General features: G+C 37.3%; 2 long non-coding RNA genes across 2 annotated transcripts in view; one reads left to right on the forward strand and one right to left on the reverse strand.

The window, feature by feature from the left end:
* Positions 1 to 7131: 7131 nt before the first annotated feature.
* Positions 7132 to 25496, forward strand: part of LOC309493128 — a 103137-nt gene continuing 84772 nt past the window's right edge. The window contains exon 1 of the long non-coding RNA XR_014203808.1: positions 7132 to 7145. This is a non-coding gene — a long non-coding RNA (uncharacterized lncRNA). The remainder of the gene's footprint in view (positions 7146 to 25496) is intronic.
* Positions 15848 to 25496, reverse strand: part of LOC309493115 — a 108628-nt gene continuing 98979 nt past the window's right edge. The window contains exon 2 of the long non-coding RNA XR_014203794.1: positions 15848 to 19769. This is a non-coding gene — a long non-coding RNA (uncharacterized lncRNA). The remainder of the gene's footprint in view (positions 19770 to 25496) is intronic.

Genomic DNA, 25496 nt, shown 5'->3' on the forward strand with positions numbered 1-25496 from the left:
TAACATTTGTTGACTTTAGTTTTTTTCTTAATGTTGGATAGTACCCCATTTTATGTGAATGCAAAAGATCAGCAGGCTGTTTTTTTTAAGAGCTCTGGAACAAAACAGTTAGCCTTTCCACCTGCTCAGCTCTCAATTTTAATGAGGGTTAATGATTTGACTATGCCAGGAGAAGTGAAGTGTTAGAAACTATGACCTGTTGTAGAGAACTTGGATTAAAATACAATTAAGCTAAGCTCTCCACAATGGTCCTGGACCTCACAGTGTCACGCAGCGTTCAACGAGATGAGCCTAGAACAAGCTCTTGGAAATTCAAAGCAGCATATTTTAACCTTGGACACTCTTCACTCACCATAAGAAATGACCGGCTCCGGCTTCTTAAAGGGAAAGTTCACCTGAAAATGAAAATTCTGTCATCATTTACCATCATAATGTTTGACCTTGTTTCTTCTGTGGAACACAAATGGTGAGTTGTGTGTGTGTGTGTGTGTGTGTGTGTGTGTGTGTGTATATATATATATATATTAGGGCTGGGGGAATTAACACGTTAATCTTTGCGTTTAATTTGAGATGTTTAACAAAAACAAAACAAACAAAAAACGCAATTAACGCAGCACTTTTTTTTTGCCTCGTTTGAATGATTTCCTGTTGCGGCTGCTAATTGAAAAGGCCGAAAATACGCCGTCCCGCCTATCCGTGTTCGGCGATCAGGTTTCATTCTCGCGCAGCTTTCATGAGCGGGTCTTTTCCGCTCTGTGTTTGCGCTCTCTGCACAATGTTCTGCTCTGTCGTTAACGGCCCAAACGCTCGAATCATGTACCGATCACGCACTGGAAAAGCAAAGTCAGCTCAAATAACGTGAAATGTCTCAGTAGTAGACTTCTGTTTGCAATAGCCCTACTGAGCTGGTATAGTCATGCTGGGCAACAATGGTAAAATGACCTGCTCTGATCACATGCTCTGGTAATAATAGCTTTGTAGGACTATATTTTATTTGGGTAATTAGTAAAAAAAAAAAAAAATCTGTTTAATTGATTATGTTGATTGATTATTGAAAAATAATAATATATTGATATATTGATGTTTAATATTATTTTAATATAGAGGCTATTTTCTGTTCCTTTTTTCCCTGTGTTGTTTGATTTAATTAGGTGATTCTAAGTTTAAATATTGATGATTACAAGCTTGGGGGAAATGCAATTAATTGGTTTTTTTTTTTTTTTTTTGATTCCCAGCCCTAATATATATATATATATATATATATATATATATATATATATATATACGGAGAGAGAGATATGAGAATGGGCAGTTTTTCAGCTTGTTTACACCTGGTATTAAGATGTGTTTTGGTCGATTGGATTAAAAGTGGACGACGCTAAATACAAGTGTAAACGTGGTCTAAAATGTTTTGAGCTTGTTTACTTTGGACCACTTCCAGAGTCGAAAACGCATTTGACCGGATTGATTTCGTAGTGTAAATGCTCATGTGGTCAAAATGTGTTCGAACAGCCACAAAAGACCTCCTAATCTCCACCTACTGACCTAATGCGTAAACATTATGGGAAGCGCAGTAGCCAGACTGGATTTAAACTTTTGGCTGGAGACCCAGGTTAGGTTTGAAGATGAAAAACGTACCAAGCACAATGTTCGCACACCATTCCTGATTTCTAACACACACTCACCACATTCTGTGTGATCTCGCAGATATCAGAGCAGAAATGAAAGCTGCTACTCTATAGGTTTATCCGTCGTCTCTGGAGTGCGTTCATAAACTGTGCAAGCTTATTTTGTCAATTGAACTAAAGAGATGGATTCAAATACCAGGTGTAAACAGGTATGTGTCTCCCTCGTCTATACCCCTAAACTTATATAAACTTATACCCCTAAAATATATATATATATTTCTTAACAATAATGCAATTAATCTCTATAGGTTTGTTATAGCTTTTAATTACCTTTTCCCATTTTCCATGACCTAATCTAATGTGAGAACTATTTACAGTTAATAAGGTGTTAACGAAGCATAAAAAAAATAAAACATTATCTCTTTACATTTGAGCTAATTAAACAATAATAATTTGGTTTATTACTGTGACAATGAATGAATAACTCACTATTTGTATATAGCCTATTAATATATTAACAATGTAGAGACTACAATATATTTACTATGAATTAACTATAAACTAATAGTTTGCAAATGATTTGTAAGTACTTTATTACTATAAACTTATTCAAAAGTGTTTCTTTTTTTTTTTTTCTTACCTGATATAATATCCTGGCTCTTTTTTAAATCGAATGCATGTGAAAGGGGACTGAAGCTGTCAGACTACAAAATAAAGCACCTTCATAAAATAGACTGTATGACGTGTGTATTATATTCCAAGTGTTCTGAAGCCACAGAAAACTTTGTGTGGGAAAGAGACCAACATTTAAGTTATTTTTTCAATGGTAATTGACTTCAGTTAAAACTGAAATAAACTACAAAAATAGTTGCCAAACACCATTGATTCTCATGTATGCGACATGAGATAATGCAGTGCATCTAGTGCCAACACATTTGATTTGAGTAAATGATGACACACATTTTTTTTTTTTTTTTTGGGTGAACTATTCCTTTTAATTGTGCATCGTTAGCTATTGATTTCGCTAGACTAAGAATCAGAGCTTTTATAGTCCAAAGAGGAAGAGAGGAGCCGGGCCTCATGTTGATCGCTCTGAAGTCTGTTCCTCCAGGGTTTCGTGATAACATATTCTGTTCCCCCAACATCACACACAGGGGGCCTGAAAAGGAAAAACAAACACGCAGTTTCCTCCTCAACACACCAGTCTAGATCTCAGTCACCTCTCTAATTTGTCTAAATTTACTCAGTTATCAATAATACAACGTGAGCGAGGCTTACTAAAAAAAAACTCTGTGGTTTTTAATTGCCTTTCATTTGTAGATCGATTTCAATTCAAAGTTGGAATAATTTAAAATTAAATTACTTGTGTGGCTAGAGGGAGAAAAAATGGTGACTTCACTTGGATGATGCAAAGGGATGAAATACATTTATCTGGTTTGTGAAAGAAAGATCAATGAGAAGATTATTTTTAAAAAAGAGAACTTTCTACTATGTATCCGTTCCAAATTCCTCATCAACCAGAATGTTTGATCACAATTCATAATCAACGATATGTCTATGCCTAAAAAGGCTTGATTTTTCAATTAGCGATGTTGTTGTCCTTGCAGAAAAACACTGCCCTAGCTAGAAGCAGAGGAGAAATGAGGAAACATCTCATTGTACGAATGAGATGAGATTGGCATAGCAACGAGACAGCATTCAACAATTTGATATAATGTGCTGTGTGTTGCTATGCTTGGATGCTAATTTTGCAACAAAACACATGGCTCTTTGTTTAGTCGGGCACTAATGAATCCTCCTGCTGTCTACCCATCTTAATAGATGAGTTGTTGATACGGTGGGATATTTGTCGCAGACCCAGTGGAAGCTGTGTGGGACCCTCCTCATGAAAGTGTCCCTTTGGTACTCATCAAAGTTCCTGTTGAAAGGCTGCCCCCTGCAGTGCTCAAGCTGTCCCTGAGAGGGAGGGCCCTCAGTCTGGGGCCCAACTCACCCAGCAGGCCCCTTTTCTGAGTCTTCTCTCTGATAAAACTCTGACTTGTTTACCTACTCGACTGAATCGGTTCCACTGAGCTCCCTCAACCACAGCGCCCTCTGCTTCCACCAGAGAGCCACAATGAGAAGATGAAGGACAGGAGAAAGCCAAAACTTGAACGAAGAGAGTCGAACAGATAGGCAGAATGCTGCAAAGGGAATAAGTACAGCGAGAGATAAATAAATAATCATAGTCAGTGCAGCCAAGTGTAACGAGCGTTATGCCTGTGTTCCCTGGAGAGACACAAGGCTTCAAGGCTGTATCACAACATATATGATGGGGTGTGGAGTGGACCTACTGTATCACCTGTGCTGATGTGTGCAGATGCCATTAGACTTTATTTGCCAGCCAGATGATTAAACGCTTCTCTCTAGAGATCTGCTCCAATATTTGTCAAAGACAGCCAACCAACAGGCCATGATTCTCTTTTCAAATGGTCCTGACACGACACCAGGATGTTAGAGCAGGTTTTGTGAGATAGTACAGTATGTTCAGTGCCTTTTTTTTTTTTTTTTTATGAACAGACCAGAGGTTGCGTTTCAAATAATCCTTACCCATCAATCTGATGGACTTAGTTGTAAATCTTTCATCTTTGTCTATTTGTATCCGTCATGTTTGTTTCAGATTTCTGTGATTATTATAGATGTATGCCATATCATCCTAATATACCCAATTTTAATATTTTTATAATATAATAAAATATATTTTAACATTACAAACTTATTATATTATTAAACAAATGTAATTGCATCATATGTATCATTTAATTAAATATATAATACTTTTAATATAATTATAGTGTATATATATATAACACTTTTTTCATTAAAATTACTTTTTAAATATATTGTTGAATCATAATAATTTTAAATAATCTATATTTTATACACAATTAACATAATATTTTATTATTTATTTATTCTTTTTATAATAAAAAATTACAGTTACACATAGAAGCCACATGTTGCAGGCAAAGATGCTAATTGCCTTATGCTCCGTCATAAAGATTGACAGTTTTTAAAATTCAATAAATGACAGGCCGTTTCCAGTTAATGCAACCTTTGGCATCGACATCACCAAGAGCCACTTAATTCTATAGGACATATAAAGAACTACTAATATAATATAATATAATATAATATAATATAATATAATATAATATAATATAATATAATATAATATAATATAATATAATATAATATAATAGTAAAAATTTGTCTGCAGCGGTATATCATTGTGTATATGTGGAAGGCTATGTTTTTATGAAGACTCATTCAAGATATGAGATGTGTACATACAAAATAAATGAACACATACATATACAGTGTAAAGAAATACTTGTTTGTTATTTGTTGTAAATATATATGATACAACTGATGCAGAAAAATATTCCTGAGGGGTTCCTTATTTCTTAATACAAGAATACTTTGAACCAATCCTTTCCTTTGGTCCTCAGTGATGCACTCTACATAACCTTGCTTGTTTTTCTCTCTCTAATGTTCTCCTATACTCTGTATAAAAGCCTTGACTAACAGCTATAGCCTGGTTTCCTTCCCGTACAGACACTTCCTGTGCTCTGTGATCTTATGATCTGCATAATGCATTTCAATGTTTGGCAGGTGGAGACATGGGATGGTGTCCTCCTCTTTCAAAACTAGGCTTAAGGTCCAAATCCTTTCTTATATGATTCATCAGCCTTTGCAGTGGTGATCCGTGGTGGTGTACGTTGCCATTCTGGGAGGTAAATATAGGCTGTGTTGAAGCACACTGGCATGTACGAGGTGTGACATTTACGAGTGCTGAGAGAGTCGCAAGAGCCCCGGCTGCGAGACAGCTGGAAATCAGTGCCGGCATGCAAAACCTAATAACAACACTGATATTTACTCTCTCTCTCCCTCTCTCTTTTGCTCTTCCTTCTGTCTGAGTGTCTCCCTCTCTTCGATCCCTTTGATTTTCATCTTTCCTCAGGGGGGCAGCACATCTCCACATTTGATGGAATCTGATAATCCTTTCACCCCCCACACACAGATTTAGTTCATTCTTATTTTCGTTTTTTTTTTTTTCTGCATCTTCTGTCTATACTCTTCTAAAATCTTTTTTTTTTCTTTTTTTTCTTTTTTGAGAGGCCACCGTGAGTCAAGCTCCACTGCTTTACCAATTCCATCAAAAGGCTAATCTACAATCTCAGAGCGGGGCAGTTCTCAGAACAGTCATTCTTTCTGTGCCCAACTGGCAATCCAGCAAAAGCAAGCAAGTGCTGCAGTAATAGACCTTGAATTACAATTAATCCTGCCTGGCTCGATTTGCCAATAGTAATTCCAATGCTGCGAGAGCAGGCTCGGCCGGAGACTGCAGGGGTGGAGAAACGAGACAACTGGAGTGAGAGAGAAGGAGAACGAATGATTTAGAGCCATGTTACCTGTCACTCAGGCAAAAATTACAGCTTTTTTACGGCCTCGGCAGAAGACCGGGCCATTAGTCTTTTCAGGTGCTTATTTTACATTTGTCACCGTGTGTAGCACAGCACCCATAAAACACTGTTGTTTTGGAGTACATTTCGAGGATCTCTGCATTGCTCGTGCTGGTGGTATAAGTTGTTTGATGTGTAGGCCAAGGCAGAGGGTAGATGAGGAAAGGTAATGGGAAAGCTCTGAGCAGCAGGTTGGTTTCCTGCCAGGCGTCTGGTGAAGTGCCCAAGGTGCTCTCTGGTATTTAGATTAGGAGGCAGAGAGGGATTTCATTAGTTGTTTATCTAGAGTCTGTGAATATGTTATACCGCTCGTGAGGAATAACCTCACACACGCTCAAACGAAGATCAACGTGCACACACACACACACAACACATAGAACAAGGGATTTTCTTGCACAGCTGGGCAGCAACCTGCATTTCTCCCCACAATCTCTCTCTCTCTCTCTCTCTCTCTCTCTCTCTCTCTCTCTCACCATACCCAGATCCACATTTCAAGAGGACTCAGTCAGCAGTGACAGACAGTAGCAGTCAGCAGGCAGATGTCATTTAGTCCAAGGGCAAACACATTACGGCTGTCTCCAAGCCACGCCATGCCATCCTCACAAGCCCGTCATCAGCACCAATGTCAGTTTTGCTCATCTTTGAAACATAAATGGAGATATTTTTAATGAAACCTGAGAGATTTATGTCCCTTCATTGAAAGTCCAAGCAACCAAAAATGTTATGCTTTGAAAAGTTTATAAAGACATTGTACAAGTAATCCAAATGAATCTAGGAGTTTAATCCAAGTCTTCTGATGAGACAAGATTGATTTATATGATTAACCGATTTCATTTAGGCTTTTATTCAGACATTGATCAACACACATAGATAGAGCATGTCAAATATGATAAACGGAAGCTCAGTTGTGCTTGATTGACATGCAAGAACTGATAAGGTTTGTTCTCACGTCATGTAAGCACTTTTGAGCTTCTACAACAACCAGTGAGGATTGTTCTCGCACATCAAGCAAGTACGGTTCTATGTTTATCATATTAAATGCAATGTGTGTGCATTGATCAATGTTCACATGCGAATAAAAGCTTAAATCTGTGCATGATAGAAATAAATCCTGTATTTTCAGAAACAGTTTAATTCAAACTATATGATGTCTTTTTGTACTTTTTAATGCATGAAAAGTTTGGTTGCATGGACTTTCAATGGATGGACACAACATTTTTATAAATGTTCTAAAGATTAACGAAAGATGAGGGCGAATACATTTTTGGTTGGGTGACCTATCCCTTTAAATGAGATGAGATGGTACTGTTAAGTCTTTTCTGTTCTTATCAGAGTAGTCATTCACTTGTCAGGTGAACTGTGGGAACAGTTAGTGTCTTTTTATGATACCTTAGGGAAAGACACATTCATAGAAGAATCAGGTTATGCTTTTGTGAGCTGAAGTGGTCTGAACAGACAAGGGCATATTTCAGATCTAAACCTTTATTCCCTCTCTTCCTTTCAACTGTCTGTCCCCCACATTTACTCAAGATTCAAAAACAACATTATAATGGCTCCTTTCAGGCTTCTTTTGAAGAGAGATTTTTTAAAGAACCACAAAATACTCAAATGCTTTTTTGTTAGTCATTGAGGCTTTTGTAAAAGAAAACCTAGTCCCTCTCCAGATCAGACCAATATTTAATCAAATGGTATGACTCAGAGCCTGCTTGACCTTCGACTTGATTCTCTAAATAGCTGTCTCGCATATACATGGAAAAATTAGCACATATAACCAAATGTGTGACACAGCTGTGCTGGACAGACCTCCCACCACTAATAGAGATAGTGAAAAAGTGTTAAGTTAGAGGGAGTTGTGGATCTCTACTTGTTTAGAACAGTCCTATTGTATTTGGCCCTAATATTTTGATGAGCATTGAGGGAATGGGACAGTAGGAATATATCATGCCTCGACTGTCAATTCAGTACACATAATCATAGCTGTACAAACACACAGGCACTTTCATTCAGCCATTAGTAGGCCAACATGGCATCGTCAAAGCGCTAATGGAATCAATAAAGTGATGGGAAGCGGTGGAACGTGCTTGACTAGCTTTGATTACCAATAGCATGAAACCTGTCACATGCGTAACTTGTTCTAACATGTTTGGTTGGGCTTCTCTGCTCTTGTGTTGGTTCAACACAATTTGTGATTATGTTGTGTAGCCTGAAGTTAACCTTAGTTTTGCTTAGCAACACATCTTTCATTACAAAGACTATCGGCTTAAAAAAAAAAAAAATAGGCTATATATAGCCTCGATCTTAAAAAAAAAAAAAAAGTTGAATGTACTGTAAATATCAAAAACTGTCCAAAAACTCTGATGATCTGTTAATAAGACCCTCATGTTGTTCCAAATTTGTACACTTTTATTTTAATTTTTTTCATGGAACACCAAACAACCATTTTTGAAGAATGTTCATGGAGCTCCTGCTATATATTAGAGGTCGACCAATTCATCGGTTTTGTGGAACTATCGTTATCGGCAAAAATCCACACCGATAGTTTTTCCGGGTTGCGTCCGTTGCTGGAGCGACTGAGAAGTGTGCGCTGTCATTACAGTTTAGAAACAGTTACCCGTAGAAACAGTTTTTGTAAAAGTAGGCTAACGATTGCGTCATAACCACGCGACTCTCTGGAAATTACCGTAGAGACAGGAGGAGAAGCTCACAGTCAATCGGGGGGACGTGGAGGCATAAAGTCCGATAAAGTCAAGGGATAATAGAGAGGATAATAGAGAGGATAATAGAGCCATAGAGAGTCATAAAGTTGCTCCTGCTCCTAGTTCATGGACAGCTCCTATACTCACGCTCTCCATGTCTGCAAGATTCGGAAGGGAATGATTCAGATTTCTCTTGGCACATGCAGCTACTAGAAGACAGACGGGTTGGTCACGTCACATCCACGTCGTCAAGCTCAGTTTGAGTCTGCGCAGTACGCTCAGCCATCAGGAAGTGAGGGCTTCTAATTTGCTTCACTTTTCTCCGTTCATTTTGAACGAATCTTTAATATGACTCGGGACTACCGAGTTGTCTCAGAGAGTGATTCGTTCATTTTGTGTTGACCGCGCATGCGCATTACGCAACATATGGGTTCTGAATCTGTACTGGAAACAGAAATGATTAGTTCATCTTTCGAGTCTCGAGTTCGGGTTCGGCCGAGTCTTTCGTTCTTCCTGTCAGTCCCATAGAGGCTATGCTGTCAGTACCGGAAAGAGAAAAGATTAGTTCATCTCTCGAGTCTCGAGTTCGGGTTCGAGTCTTTCGTTCTTCCTGTCAGTCCCATAGAGGCTATGCTGTCAGTAACGGAAAGAGAAAAGATTAGTTCATCTCTCGAGTCTTCGGGTTTGAGTCCTTCGTTCTTTTGTCACGTGACTTGTCACCGTATTGAATACTAATTCACAACCTTTTTACAAACAAGCGTGTAGTTATTTTTTTATTTTATTTTTACTTTTACAGTTACATGATGCGTTTCTGTTCTCAAATGTATATAGGCTATATTTGTGAATTTCTGTCATGAAGATTATTTCCTATAACATTGAATGTGATATTTAAGAGTTGGTTAATGCAAAGTTTTATCCGTATGTGGGGCAAACCATTTTGATGAGACTCGTTTACAGTGGATTATAATTTTCAGTTAATATCATAGACATACAAATATGGGAAATATATTGACTATTCAAGTCTAACTTCACAAATTCAAGTCAATTAGACTATTACTAATTTTGAATCCACTCTAATTTATTTTTCTCTATTGAGTTGTTATATGATTTTTTTTGTCCTTGTGTTATTAATGAATAAAAATCAGTTAAAAAAAATGTAAAAGAAGTGTTATGTATTTTGGATTCATGCCTATTTTTGAGTCATTCACTGTGTTTTTTAGTGTTATTTTTGTGATTTTTTAGTCACCTTAAGTTTCAAACCTACTCCTTTGTAACATAGCTTATAGGCCTATATCCTATATATATATATATATATATATATATATATATATATATATATATATATATATACAATGTGTGTTGTTATTATAATATATTATAACAACAACAATAATAATAATAATAATAATAATAATAAAACACACCACAGATGCACAAGAAACATTTAGAAAAGAGACGGACAGGGGCAATAATTATTTTTCAGATAATGTTTATTGCACATATTTTGTATTTTAATTCCTAAATATAAAACAATATATATTCAGACGCAGTCAATAATACGAATCTAATGTTGATGCAAGATACCAGTAGCCTGACTACGTCAGACTTCGTACTTCCGCTCAATTTCATTTCGCTTCTGTACTCAGTCTGAGACAGCGTCATAGCTTTCCGTTTTCCTCCGGCCTGAAAACAGCCGGCCAATCAACGAACAGAGGGCGGGCTGAGAGCCGTGACATAGACGCTGATTGTACCGTGGATGCGTAGATTTACTTCACATAATCTGCAAAAGTCGTTCACAGCCATGTTCACTCCGGTATTTCGCTCGATGGTTTTGTTTTCGCATCATATGTGTTTACAGTGGAAGTTAGATGCGGCTGAGCATGCGCATAACACACGCCATAACCAAACGTTATGTGATTGGCTTACGGGTAACCAATGATTTTAAACTTCAGACAAGCGCCCCCCCCCCCCCCCCCCCCCGCGAGAAAGAAAACACTTTTCAATTATGCCATGCCAGACTCTGTCTACGAAGCAAAGCGAAGTAGCAGAGTTTGGTATTACCAGGCTAAGATACCAGCGGTCACGTGACAAAAGAACGAAGTACTCAAACCCGAAGACTCGAAAAAATGAACTAATCATTTCTGTTTCTGCATAGTGCTATGGGTTTGTGGCTTGAAGAACGAACGACTCGAACCCGAAGACTCGAGAGATGAACTAATCTTTTCTCTTTCCGTTACTGACAGCATAGCCTCTATGGGACTGACAGGAAGAACGAAAGACTCGAACCCGAACTCGAGACTCGAGAGATGAACTAATCTTTTCTCTTTCCGGTACTGACAGCATAGCCTCTATGGGACTGACAGGAAGAACGAAAGACTCGAATTCGAGACTCGAAAGATGAACTAATCGTTTCTGTTTCCGGCCCTGCTGTAGCCTATCACACACGGCACGGCCCAGCAGACAGATCAGAGTCAGACACTGACGAGTCGACAACTCGTCTCGAGAGACGAGAGGAGGAGAACAAACGTGATAAATATGAAGTTGCAAAGGAAAGAACGTCTCGGGTCAGGAGTTGAGGTGAACTAACAGAGTCAGACTGAAATAGCCTGAATTTAAGACCCAACAACTATAATCAATTAATAAAACATTTCGGTTTCTTATAATTTGGCTTTGGCTGCATTACCCTATAGTTTATTTTTTATTCTTTTTACAAATGTAATCAACATTTTCGTAAGTACTAGATGTGTTGGGATATTTTACATGCCATTTCAATTATATTATGCTGAAATGAACGAAATGAACGAAATGACTCGAAAAAAGATTCGTTCATTTTGCTGAACGAGACTCAAAGATCCGAGTCAGTAAAATGATCCGAACTTCCCACTACTAGTTGAAACCTATGGGGTCGCTGTGTCCAGTTTATATACTGTCTATGGTCATTACACAGTAGGAGCGCGCTGAGTGGCTCTGGCATTATACAGAGTGAGAGCAGCCTCTAGAGGAAAAATAAAAACTATCAATTCAATTCAATTCAGAAAGCTTTATTGGCATGACAAAACATACATTTTGTTTTGCCAAAGCATCAAAACAACATAGAAAATGATTTAGAACTTTTAGTACAGAAAAATTAAATAAAAATAATAATAGTTAAATTAAATAAAAAATATATAATATTATATATATATTCATGGCTAGATATAGCATAAATAATAATTCTGATAACATAGAACAATAATAATAAAATAAATAAAGATTAATAAATAAAATAAAATACAATGGATTATAAAACAGAAATCATGTTTAAAAAAAAAAACGAACTTGGAATTGAACATTATATACATGTGTGTAGGTCTGATTGGGTGTGTTAGGCTGTGAGGGAGTGTGTGTTTATTGGATGTTTGCTGCTTTCTGGTCTTCCCTCTGGAGGTGGCAAGATGCTACAAATTTTGCAGCTATATTGGAGCATTTGGTTTTTGGGTTGGATTACAGGTGTTAAATTGGGGAAATATTTTATTAATTTTGGGGTAATAGTGGTCTCTGATGTGTTTATATTTTGGGCATTCTGTGAGGAAGTGCAGCTCGGTCTCCGTCACTCCCAGGATGCAGTGCGAGCAGAGTCTGTCTATGGCCAGACTCTGCTCGCTGAGTCTGTACATCGTCAGTGTTTTCCTTAGTTCCACATCACTCACTGTGCTCAGGTAGTTCGCAACAGTGTACTCTCGATTTAGTGCCGAATAACATTCCAGTTTGTGTTGGTTTTTAATGGTGTTTGTCCAATGGGTGATGTACTTGTCTTGTTCTGTGTTGATAATTTGTGCAGGCCGAATGTGTGTGAGTGTGTGTGTGTGCTGAGGCGTGCTGATCTCTGCAGGTGAGAGCTCAGTCAGTCTCAGCACCAGCTGGCACAGGGGACTCCTCGTTACGCTCAGCTCTTGGTGTTTTAGGGCTTTGTAATGGTATGTGTTGGGGTCGACCAAAACACATACCATTTGAAAATGTTTTGAAAAGTTTGAGCCAAATTTGGATAGGGATGTCAATTTTGATTGATCTTTTTATGGCATAGAGAGCCCTTTGAGCTTTCTCTTTGAGTTCATTCACAGCCAACGTAAAGTTACCAGTCGGAGTTATTTTCAGGCCGAGGTAAGTGTATGCTTTTGTGCTCTCAATGGTTCTGTGTGATAGTGTAAATGTGCGTTTTGGTCCCTGAGATCTGGAGCGTTTCTGGAACATCATTACTCTAGTTTTCTGGAGGTTGATGGTCAGGGCCCAAGACTGACAGTAATCCTCCTGTCCTGAAGCCCCTCTTTAGTGGGCGACAGGAGAACCAGGTCATCTGCGTAGAGAAGACTTTTGATCTCTGTGTCGTGTAGATTGAGAGCTTGAAAGGGAGCATGTTCTAATATATTGGCTAATTGGTTGATGTAAATGTTGAAGAGGGTGGGGCTTAACCCTCTACTGCACGCATTATTATGCAATCATGGAAAAAAAATTTACAGTGTTTTTTTATATATAAAATAGACTCAAATTAACATATTAATCTTTTTTTTGTATTTTTTTTTTTTGGTGGGGGGTACTTTTGGGTGCGTTGCCATATGGCAACATTGTGCGACAATGGAACAGCCTGATGTGTTTTCTCCCAAAATGACATGAAATTCATAGATGATAGAACATGCATGTGTTTGTGCCTTTGCGTGTGTGTGTGTGTGCGTGCGTGCACATGTGCATGGGGACTGCACAGCGACTTGTGTATGTGGTTATTTTTTGTTCACCATACAGATTTTGGAATGACAAAAACCTCAAATTCTTGATCTACTTTACACCTTTCCCAACATCAGCTCAACACTGTGCAAAGGACGACATGTAACCTGAATGTTGAACATACCGGAATAGATACCTGTCTCTTCATCCTCTGAGTCTACTAGGCCTAATTCTGCCTGCCTCTAATACTCCTCGTCACTGATCCCTAGCTCATCCTCACTTTCATGAGATGGTATAACCACTTGTACCCTGTACATTTCAGCCCTCCTCTCAGCCTTGCCATAGAACACTGGCGGCTTCATTTTCTAAACAAAATAAGCGTATATATATTTTTTTTACTTTACTTTTACTTTACTTTATAAATATATACAAATATATATAAATATATGAGTAGAATACAACCATCCAACTATATCAGTGCATGCATACATTGTCATTCATACAAAGCTACTCTGCATTAGCATGGGCAAAATATTGTTCCATTACCGCACAATGTTGCCATATGGCAACATACCTATTTTATTGAATAAAAAGGTAATAGTAGTATCAAAACAATGTGACAATGATTGAAAAAAGATTAGAACTTATCTCAGATGCTTGATGTAATTTTTAAATTCTGAAGAAATATGAAAAATTGAGGAAAATCTTCACATATTCACGAGCACTTCTTCAGCTACTGGAGTCATCAAAAGTTTGTGAAAAGAATGACAGTGCAAGGGTGTGTAGTGTCATGTGATGTCATCAAATCATATCATTTTTTTACCACCAGGTTCTACCATGAATTTAAGACCAATCAGAGCTCATATTTATTTTCAAATTTCAAGAAATGTCCAAAGAAAGGGTATGTTGCCATATGGCAACACCGTGCAGTAGAGGGTTAAACTGCAGCCCTGTCTCACTCCGCGACCCTGGGGTCAAAATTTGGTTCTTTGGTTTCCAATTTTAACAGCGCATTGGCTGGCTGTGTACATCGATTTGATCAAATCATAGAATTTCCCCCCTATTCCACTGTCGATAAGTTTTAGGTATAATCCTTCATGCCCGATTGAATCAAATGGTTTCTTGAAATCAATGAAACAAGCAAAAATGTGTCCTTTGTTTTGATGTACATATTTGTAAATTAGTGTTTGTAATGTAAAAATGTGATCGGATGTGCGACATTTTGGAAGAAAGCCAATTTGGCATTTACTCAAGGCATTGTGCTTCATAAGGAAGTCTAAAAGTCTGGAGTTTAAGATGCTGCAGAGAACCTTCCCCAGGTTACTGTTCACACAGATGCCTCGGTAGTTGTTGGGGTCAAATTCGTCTCCGTTCTGATGAGGGGCATTCTGTGAGGAAGTGCAGCTCGGCTGATGAGGACCTTGTTCCAGATCTAAGGAAATAACCCTACACAGAGAACATCATTGAACAGTTTTTAGCATGGCCAGTTTGAAGCTTTGGTCTGTGTGTTTCAGCATCTCGTTCAGGATGCTGTGAACACCACAGGCTTTCTTGGGCTCAAGGACTCCTCATTTTTCTTCCAATTCTTTCATTGTTATGGGGAAATCTAAAGGGTTTTGATTTGCTTTAATTGATCTTTCCAAATTGTCTAGTTTATTAATTATTTCATTTTGATTATAATTTTTAATTTCAGTTGGGCTGTATAATTATTGGAAGTGGTTTTTCCACTTCTCCCCATCTTGGATTGCCAGAACTTCTTGATTTGGTTTGTATAACAATTTCCATTTATCCCAAAACTTGTGTGAGTTTAGCCTATAGATTTTTCAATTTCTTCAAACTGGTTTTGCAAAAACTGTGCTTTTTTCCGCCGGAGTGTGACTTAATATTGTTTTAGTGCCTCACAATAAAGAAGGTCGGAGGTCCGGATTATCTGGTTGTCTGTGTTTTGGTTTGATACATTTCTGAGGTTTTTTCTCAGAGCTTAACAGTCCAAATCTTTTTTGTCCTGTTTTGTAGAATATGTTTAGATCTTGTACTTCCTGATTGATGCCGAATTGATTTTTAGGTGAAGGGGGTGGATTGGAATCCACTGCTGCTTCAATGTATATGTAATGAGTGATTATAATCAAGGTATTAGTCAATATTTTCCCTTCTAAATATCAAATGAATTGAATGACTTCTCTGGAGATTTTACTTTGTTATAGAAGTTACCAGTGTTATTACTGAAATGTTCTTTTCATGTATTCTTTAATGTCAGTATTTGATATCTGAATGTAGCTTGCTTATTTATCCCGGCTTCCAGAAATTAAATAGGAACTGGTTTTGTGTTTGAGTTTGTCTTCAACGTTCAAACAAATAGGGGTCATTGAAGTCTATAGTTTAAGGGACCATTTCTCAGTTAAAGCCTATATTTTCCAGTTAGACTAAAGTGTCCTATCCTGAGAGAAAGAACTTGTTATCTTGATGTTTTGAGACGAGACTCCTGTTTATAGTTAGAGCCTGGCCAAATCCAACCTTGGAAATGGCTGTGTGTTGGTGTGTGTGTTAGTCTTCTTGGTTACAGGTTAAGGAACCATTGGCATTGTTGTTCGAGACATACTGGCACCCAGCAACTCAAATCTGCGACCTGGAAGGTCACGACGTGCCTAACATCAGGGTCCGAGTGTCAGCGGCATAATCTATGGAGATATGCTTCTGTCTATCTGTATATGTGTGGAAAATGACTATGTTTATCAATTTATTAGCCAATCAGAATCATTCAACCTGTAAGCAATGACGTAGCTTAGACCTTGGAAATGGTATAACTGCTGTGATCTTTGTAACTGAAGGGGGCGGCCTACGAACTCCTGTGTGAGTCTTGAAGCTGACTTCTGCTGATGAAACTGCAAACTATTTTCAGTAAAACTTTTCTTCTATTTTTTAATAATTCTGACTCCGGGTCTTCTTTCAAACATCTGGTCCATGGGTCCTAAACTGTTAACCCCTAACAGTATGGTGGAGAATGCGGCGGGCAATTATTCTTGGTGACACCCCTGGCAAATCAGCAAACAAGGTAGAAAGATTTTATTATTAGGATAGTGCTGTCTGAATGGAAGAGATTGTGAAGGGGGACGGAAGAGCTTCACTCCGACGAGGCGAGTGAAGAGCTTCACTCCGATGAGGAGAGTGAAGATTAATTATACTAAGTTAAAAGTATAAGAAGTCGCTGATAGCATTGTTTAAGGTTTAAAGTTAACAAGAGCAGACAGCGCAAGCGAAGCGTGCTCTGTGGGGGCCCCGCTGGGCATTGTTGGTGGCAACACCCCAGCAGAGTACGACCCTGGATTGAAGGTCCAGGGCGCCGCAAACCTACTCCATCTCTTCCATCTCAGATAGGGGATCCCCGAATTTAGTGAATCAGGCAGTTAGGGATACTAACAAAAATAGGGTTGTTTGCCAGGGATGCATCAGGAATGATCCCGAGAGAAAAAATAAAAAGTTGTGACCCAAATTGGCGTGGACCAGTATATGTAACTGTAATGTTGGAGTATACTTTGCAGTTTCATCACGCAGAAGCCAAGCTGTGTTGTTCAAAGATCGCCGCCTCCATTTCTGCAATAACTTAAGGTGAGTTTGAACTGTGATTAAGATATGGCAGACAAATTGAGTAACTTGATCAATAACCTGAACAGTCCTGAAACAAATAGTGAGACAGAAGAGAGCAAACGCTGTAAGCAGCTGTGCTCTGAAGCTCTGACTTCAAAGAAATGAAATTAATAAGAAAATGGGTAGTCAGAGTTTTGATTCTGTTTGGAAATTTAAACAACAACTTGACTGGCTAAACAAAGAAAGAAACTGAAATGTTTTAATTTTTAGCCTCGTATTGCTTCCGATAATTACAAAAAGCAAGTAAATGTAATTATGGGTTGGGGATAATTTCCTTGGACAAATGTGATTCAAGTTAAACAGAAACATTGTGAAAACCCCTTGGAATATGTTGAGTGATTTTCTGTGCAGCTTATGAAAATTAATGTGCTGCCAATGATAATGATGAAGATTATGATGCGGCTATTGCAATTGAATCCGCCACTGGTGGACTGTCAAAAGAATACAGAGAACTGCTTATCAGTGGCTCTGTTTACATTCCTGATTGGGACACACTGCTTCAAGGGTGTGCAGTAAGTTGGAGCCGTTTGCAAGCTCAATGATCAAACTATAGGCAAGGTGTCTGTTGCTGTAGTTGAGGCTGACACATGAACCCACCAGATGACAGTGTTTTAATTATGGTCAGCAGGGCCATTTAGCCAGTAATTGTAAATGGCCACTCAGAAGGTGAGAAAATGTGAAAGTAACAGAAATTTCTGGTATTAATGTGGGTTTGAAAGTAGATCAGTGTTTAAATGACGATATCAAAGTTTTCGTCTAAAGAACAAGAGATAAAAACAAGGTAAAAAAAATTGAAGTCTTAAGGGAATCCTTTTGAAGGAAAGATCTATAATAATCTAAAAAAAAAATTCATATATGAATTAATGAATACAGGTTTATGTAAAATTACAGATAATGACTAAAAATATGAGTTGCAAAATACATAAAAGTAACTAAAGGAATGATTGTGTTTTAATGGAACACTTTAAAAGGGTTTAGATGATATAGAGAGACTAATCTCACGGATGCTTTACAATGATAACTGCAAAAGATGCATCACAAGCGGAGAGTGCTATAGCCTCCTCAAAGTTAGTGTGAATACTAATTGATAGTAATCAAATAAGTAGAAGCAGTATTACTGGATTAACAGTTGCTAAATGTAAAATGTGTAGAAATGCATCTGATTAAACAAACAGCTTGTTAGTGTTTTGAACGTGGAGGAATGGTGTTGACCATGAAAGAACTAGGAGCTGATGTTTTGCTTTCAAAAGATAAGCTTGTGATTGGCAGAAACAGTTTACTTATCAGAATCTGGTGCGTGCTGTGGCTGAAACGGCCAGTGCGACAGAGACATGATCTGAGTGGAAATTTGTAATGTCTAAATTCCCTGATGTGGGCAAAAGACAAATATAAAATATGGTTGTTGGAAAATACATGTAAATTCTGGCAAAGATGCCTAACGCTGGGCTAGAGTTAAAAGATGGTAGATTAAGTTTGATTTTAGAAGTTTGCAGTGTACCAGTCCTAAATGCTTCAGGGTCTCTCTCTCTCATTCAATGTCAGCTAAAAGCTGTTATCTGAGCCTGTGTCATAAATGATAATAAGATAATATAGTAAGGCACAGTGTTTTAGTTGAAAACCACAGATATGGAGATGTTAAAAGAAATCATGCTACAAGGCAGTTCAGATTTCATACATTCAAAGGGGAATTTGTAAATGTTTTAAAAGTAAAACTGAATGACTTTAAAGAAGTCTTAAACGATAGAAGGGACGTTTTTGACTAGGTTAATTCATGACCAGTAACTTCTTTGTCTGATTTTAGCCTCCACCATGGAACAGGGCTGATGGCTCCGGCTACAGATGTAACAGTAGACTGAATAGACGGATGTGATTAAAATTCACTGAGATTTTGCTGATTCGGACAGATTTAACAGATTTTTGTGATTAAATACTGTTGTTATTAACCTGTCTCCCTGTGTTAACACTATTAGGCAGTCCAGAGTGCTCTGGTGACTCTTGAATGTGCCTTTCCTAAGCTCCAGAAAACAACTGAGTCTGTTGGGGAAAACTGAAGAGATGGGGAAGCGCGGTTACCAGTGTGCACGAGGTGATTACTCAATGACGGGTAAGATCTTCTTTGGCCAAACGAAGGCAACCTAAGGCAGGGGGTCACCGCCGCCACTGGGCATCTCCTGATGGGAGGTGTGTTATGTGAGATGGGTATGAGAGTCGAGCGATGCCTGTGAGGCCAGCAGCATCATAATATCATTAAGGGGAGATGAGCTGTGCGAAGTTACGGCAGTCTGACCCAAAAATGTGAGTTCCTCTATACCACTCACCAGAAACCGCATTCATTGGATGACTTGTTTTTCATTGTGACAAGTGTCTGCAACTATGCCAGGGGACAACACCCTGTTGGAGATTATAGATAAAGAGCTGATGGGAATGGGCTTTCAAGAGCCAGCTGAGACCGTGAGGTGATTGTCATTATTTGTTGTGGAGACAGTAACAAAACTTAATTTATGTCAGGAACATGATGCTGGTTGCCTTATGGGCAAGGGAAAAATGTATAGAACTGTTGATATTGAAATAATATGTCTATAAGATAGTTTTAACTACTGAAGGTCATTAGACATGTTGGTGGCTAAAGATGAAGACAGCTTGTGATGAGTTAAGAGAAATTTCTGGATAACAAAGGTTAGATGAATTGAGTATTTAAACTAAAGATAACCTTAGAAATGCTCATAGCATAATGTATTTTAGATTGTTGTAATGGTACTAATTTGAGTTAAACATTTGTATTTTAAAATTTGTGAACTATTAAGGGTTCTAGACTATGATTTATTTAGTTACAGTCTTAGGGGGCTGTTGAAAAGATTATTTGTTTATAGTGAGAGAGACTGCTGAGTGGAGGAAGGGTACTCTGTCTGTCGTTCTGTTATCGGCCTGATAAAGCAAGCTGAAGCAAAATAATGATAATGAACCAAAACAACCCAGCTGACTTTTCTAAAATCAAATGAATAATGAACAGACGTGCTTTGAAACTGGTAAAGAGACTATGTAAAATTAGGTAAAATCGAAAGAAAAATGTGAAGTAAATATTTTTAGAGTTAATATAAAAAAAGTGAACATTGAAAATGAGCATTTAACATGTGTGTCTAGAATGAGTGCGTGTGATGGTGACAGCACTTCATGTCTTGTATGTGTTAGTTTGAGGTACTATTATTTCCAGATTTTGTGAATATTGTGTCATTAACCTCTGGAATGAGTGTTTTATCATTGAAGATGGGTTTAGTGAAACGACAAACTTTAAAGAAGCTGATCATTCTGAGTCAATCTGATGAAAAGACGATGCAGAACATTTGACGAGCTTTAATTGGATTTGTTTTCCAGCTCTGTCTGCTATTGGTAATTATGACTACTGTTGTCATTTATGATGTTGATCTGAATTACTCTCTGGATTAGTATTTATGTAAATTGGAATTGTGAAGTTTAAAATTGTCATCCATAATGGGGTAAAAACTTATTTATTTTAAATTTAAATAAGACACCTAGGTGGGATCATAATGGTAAACGTAAAAATAATAGACTTGATGGCAGAGAGACAAAGTGACACATTGGCTAAGTCACTATCCAAATTATCCAGAGAGAGCGCCCTCTATTTTATGAAAGGCCGGTGGGCAAACAAAGGAGGAGTGGATATAACTTCTAAAAAGTTTTATTTCTCAATCCATTAAATGGATGTATGACATTAGATGTCTAAGAAAACTACAATCTAGGTAATAAAGGTTAAAGAAGAATGCAGCTATATGGCTGTCTTAAGGGTTGAGATCCGAGTAACATAATATTTTGGTTTGTGAAAAACAGTAAAGATAAGTGGGACTGAGACAATACTGATAATATTTTTTGGATTTTCAGACTAACCATTTGATAGAGGAATACTGTGAGAAGTAGTTATAATGAAAAATAAAGTTAAAATTAATGTTATGAAAACAAGGGTATAGAAGAATTAAGAAAATACCATGATTTCCCTTAAGAGGGAACTTTAAGTGTCACTAGACTGACAGCGGTGAGAGACTCGATGGAAGAGGGAAGTGAAAAACAAAAAGGTTGTTGTATGAGACGTGTGTGGGGGGATTGTAAGAAAACAATAATGTACTGGTTATGAGGCAGAGCGAAAAGAAAGGAAAAGGATGCAGAAGGAACTGGCATGTAGGGAAATAGGGAAAGATGAGAAGAAATATAGTAGAAAAATGTATGTTATGAAAATAAAATTTCTGATAGAATGTATGGAACTATTTATGAACGCCTGTTTAGTCAAATTAAGTTGGAATGATATGAAAAGAGTATGATTAACAGGGATTAACGTGATGTAAAGATAAGGAATGAACAAAGGTTTTATTAAGTAGAATGGGTAACAGTTCTATATTTTAGTGTAAAATAATGATTGAAATGATGATGTGAATTTGTTTGTTTTTATTTCTATTTTTGAAGAAAAAAAAGTACAAGATGTTACATGCTATGTGACTGTAAACTGAAGGATGAATTCAGAAGAGACTTAAAGTACTTGGATTATGGGTTATGGATTATTATGGGTCTTAATTATTATTATTATTATTATTATTATTATTTTGTTGTTGTTGTTGTTTATTTTCAGTTTGACAACCATTGTGTTTTGAACCTAAAGGGTCTATAATGGTGGTAGTGAAAATAATGGATTAACTATATTTCTTAGTTCATTATAAAAAGGAATTGGAAATTATAAAAACTAGTGCATGTATCCTGGTATTTATGATTATAGACAATGTCTGTATTTAGGATCTGAGTAGTGACTGCGGGTCTAGCCCATGCTAGGAATACAGCAACAGTGCTTGCTTATTTAGCCCGGCTTCCAGAGAATAAATATGTACTTTTTTGTATCAGTTAGTGGATGATAGTACCAAATTCGACAAGATGAATAACAGCTGTGTAAGACAGCTATGTCAGCAGGTTCTGGAGATCAATAATACTATGTGCTATGTGGGATATTATGTTCATGTTAAGTCTTTGAAGGAAAAAGATTGTCTGTTTTATTTAAAAAAAATAAAAAATAATTATTAACCTGACAGAGGAGCATGTGTCAGAAACCAAACATTTTGAAGCAGCCTTTATGGAAAGACCAGATGTGGTGGTATTGGACCCCACATTGGTCTAAAACGGGGGACTGAAGGGGGTGGATTGGAATCCACTGCTGCTTCAATGTATATGTAATGAGTGATTATAATCAAGGTATTAGTCAATATTTTCCCTTCTAAATATCAAATGAATTGAATGACTTCTCTGGAGATTTTACTTTGTTATAGAAGTTACCAGTGTTATTACTGAAATGTTCTTTTCATGTATTCTTTAATGTCAGTATTTGATATCTGAATGTAGCTTGCTTATTTATCCCGGCTTCCAGAAATTAAATAGGAACTGGTTTTGTGTTTGAGTTTGTCTTCAACGTTCAAACAAATAGGGGTCATTGAAGTCTATAGTTTAAGGGACCATTTCTCAGTTAAAGCCTATATTTTCCAGTTAGACTAAAGTGTCCTATCCTGAGAGAAAGAACTTGTTATCTTGATGTTTTGAGACGAGACTCCTGTTTATAGTTAGAGCCTGGCCAAATCCAACCTTGGAAATGGCTGTGTGTTGGTGTGTGTGTTAGTCTTCTTGGTTACAGGTTAAGGAACCATTGGCATTGTTGTTCGAGACATACTGGCACCCAGCAACTCAAATCTGCGACCTGGAAGGTCACGACGTGCCTAACATCAGGGTCCGAGTGTCAGCGGCATAATCTATGGAGATATGCTTCTGTCTATCTGTATATGTGTGGAAAATGACTATGTTTATCAATTTATTAGCCAATCAGAATCATTCAACCTGTAAGCAATGACGTAGCTTAGACCTTGGAAATGGTATAACTGCTGTGATCTTTGTAACTGTAAGCGGGGCGGCCTACGAACTCCTGTGTGAGTCTTGAAGCTGACTTCTGCTGATGAAACTGCAAACTATTTTCAGTAAAACTTTTCTTCTATTTTTTAATAATTCTGACTCCGGGTCTTCTTTCAAACATCTGGTCCATGGGTCCTAAACTGTTAACCCCTAACATAGGGTATACCTGTATTTGGAATGAATGTATGAGGGATTGTATTTCTGAAGATTCAACAGCAGTGCTGTAATTAGTGGCACTGTTTTCAGTCCATTTGAAATACATTATTTTGTTAATTTGATATGGGGTCCTAAATGGTTTGGGTGATGTTTCAGATTGCTTTATAGAGGATGATTTGGCTGTGGTCTGAGAAAGGTTTTAGCGGTTTGAAGTGAATGCTCTCAAAGAGGAAAGGTCGAGATCTGTGATGGTATAATCTACAGCGCTGCTACCAAGAGCAGAGCTGTAGGTGTATCGGCCAAGCGAGTCATCCATTGATGATGTACAGAGCCAGTCCTCGGCAGAGCTGCAGCAGCTGCCGTCCGTGAGCGTTCACGGTTTCATCGCAGTTTTGTCTGGTGGGGTAAGAAGGGTACAAGTCGATATTGCCTGTGATGAATCTGGTACCGTGTGATTCTATGAAAACTAATTATTCTCCTGTTCTAGCGTTTAAATCACCCATAAGCAGCACATTTCCCTGGGCCTGGAAATGGCAGATTTCTCTTTCTATATTTTGGAAAGTTTCCTCTTGGAAATACGGAGACTCGAGGGGTGGAATGTAAATTGCACAAAGGAAAACAGGCTTAGATGCTGATATCATTCCTTTTTGTATTTTTAGCCACATGTGGAATTGCTCTCTTTTGATTAATTTTATGGACAGTTCAGATTTAATCCATATTATAATCCCTCCCGAGTCTCTCCCTTGTGTGACTGATGTGAGTTTGACTGATGGTAATATGATCTCTCTGTATCCTGAGGGACAGCCAGTGAACGCATCTCCTCTACATCAGGTTTCCTGTAAGGCGATGACATCTAGGTCTTGAAGTTCTTTCATAAAATCGGAATTTCTACTTTTTAGGCCAAAGACTGAGGAGTTTAGACCTTGAATATTCCACGTAGACAAACTGAGTGATTTCATCATTAACTTTTCAAATAATGTGTGTGGTTTGTATGCTATTTTGAGAAAAGAGAAATTATGCAAAATTACAATAGATTAAATAAAAAAAATGAGTGATGCAAGTAAAGTTATGGTAGGAACTCAAACATCAACACTATCACTGACTGAGTTGTTTACGTTAACATGTGAGGCTGAGTGCAGCATGGAGCGCTGACACTTCAGATGCGCATTTAAAACACAGACAGCGCAACGGTATGCATACAGAACACTAAAGTACATATTGCCATATCATTATAAAGTAATTAATTTGCTTGACTAGACTAAATAACAGATGTAGGCCTATGTTTGCCGTTGAGAGGAATAACAGTAGTGGCTACCTCAAGCGGTTAAAGCAATGTGACAAAAACACACGCAAACCTGACACAAATGTTTTATGTCGCATTTGTTACCATCTATTTCCATTAGTTTATATCCAGCTGGTCACTTTTATGCATTCATTAGCCGGCAAAGTTGTATATTTAAAGCTAGTGACGTGATTGCTTTCTCAACATTGAAATGTTCATGCAGCCGACAGAAACATAAATCAGAAACGCATTCGATTTCAGTTATTTTTTTATCACTACAATACATATTGTTATTTTGATTAGATAATCATCAAGTGTTGTAAAATAGAAGCAAATAAAGTGTGAGACTATACATGTAATATAGGTCTACATTTATGTAATTTCAATGCTCTGGCCTTTGCAGATTTTTAAATATGGCCATCTTTAAGCATGACTCTTTGGATTTAAATATGGAATGGTAACACTTTACAACAAGTTTCCATTTTTAGCATTAACTAAGGTTAATAAATGTTGTAGAAGTATTATTCACTGTTAGTTTGTTAATTTCAACATTTAGTAATACATTTTAAATTGAGTTTTAATTTTAATTTGATCTGTTATTAGCTTAGTTATGTACTATGTATTACCTAAGTAGTTAATGTACTATGAATGTTCAAGATACTATTGTATTGCTCAAATATTAATACATGCAGTAAAAATGCATATTGTATATTGCATAATGCATATAGTTCATGAAAGCTATAATACGTCCTTGTTAACAAATTGGATTTGCAAAGTGTTACCTATGAAATTTACATGTTTCTAGGTTATAGCTAAAGAAATACACATTTGACCTTTAATATTTTAATGTTTAAATGATTTTCTGTAGAGTTTGTTCAGTAGAACTTCTCATTTTAATATATTCATATTTATTTGATTTAGCACATTTCAGTTC

This window comes from Leuciscus leuciscus, assembly GCF_965113295.1.
Source record: "Leuciscus leuciscus genome assembly, chromosome: 2".
Classification (NCBI taxonomy): domain Eukaryota; kingdom Metazoa; phylum Chordata; class Actinopteri; order Cypriniformes; family Leuciscidae; genus Leuciscus; species Leuciscus leuciscus.